This window comes from Penaeus monodon, chromosome 32, assembly GCF_015228065.2.
Source record: "Penaeus monodon isolate SGIC_2016 chromosome 32, NSTDA_Pmon_1, whole genome shotgun sequence".
In the NCBI taxonomy this organism is placed as follows: Eukaryota; Metazoa; Arthropoda; class Malacostraca; order Decapoda; family Penaeidae; genus Penaeus; species Penaeus monodon.
The window spans coordinates 26,320,601-26,321,397 of NC_051417.1; the positions used below are offsets into that span (position 1 = coordinate 26,320,601).

The 797-nt window shown below is 31.7% G+C and overlaps 1 protein-coding gene across 1 annotated transcript in view; it reads right to left on the bottom strand.

The window, feature by feature from the left end:
* Window positions 1-797, bottom strand: part of LOC119593770 (YTH domain-containing family protein 3-like) — a gene marked incomplete in the record, with an annotated part of 24,099 nt that overhangs the window by 5,959 nt on the left and 17,343 nt on the right.

Here is a 797-nt window from a genome sequence, read left to right on the forward strand (position 1 = left end):
GCTTGGTTGAAATTCCTTTCATTTCCATATAATTTCTTCCACTTTTGTCCATAACCTGATAAAGGATGCTGTCACTGGAATAATGAAAAAATAACATCTTGGTTAATCACAAGAGATGATTAAATCCTAAGCACATAGCCTTTTACTTATGAAGCTGTCATGACTGCTCAATTTTTTTTGTTCATTATCGGTGACGATCATAATCATCAAGTCTATAAAGTGCATTACTTGTCTTAGGAAATTAAGAAAAAGATGAAGTAGTGCACATTTTCCATAGTTATTCCTACAGACATAACCAGCATTACACAACTTGCTATGAACAGGTTATTTTCAGATTCAGATTCTTGTTCCCAATTTACTTGGCAACAGAGGTTCTGGCAGCAGTCACACACACAAAAAAATGTTTGGTTTAAACTGTAATAAAACATATCCATTCTAAAAACTTTCATAAACCATATCTTATCTCCATTAATTATAGTTATTAAATTTTGAAGGTTGAAAAAATGTAAATGCACTTTTATACAAAAAAGTCTTTAGAATGTGTTCTTAATTATAACATGTACCATATGATAATGAGTGTATAGCTACAGTATACATCATATGATGGGAAAGCTCTTTTAGAATGGGTGTGTTACTTGTTATGGGAAAAATCCAAAATGTACCTCCCCCACTTTTTTGTAAAGAAAAGTATTCTGACCCACTGCACTTATGGGAGGGTAACCTAGAAAACTTACCCATTAATTTTACTTATGTATATGTGACAATCAAAAACTTGTGTACATGTTCTTTAGCAAGAT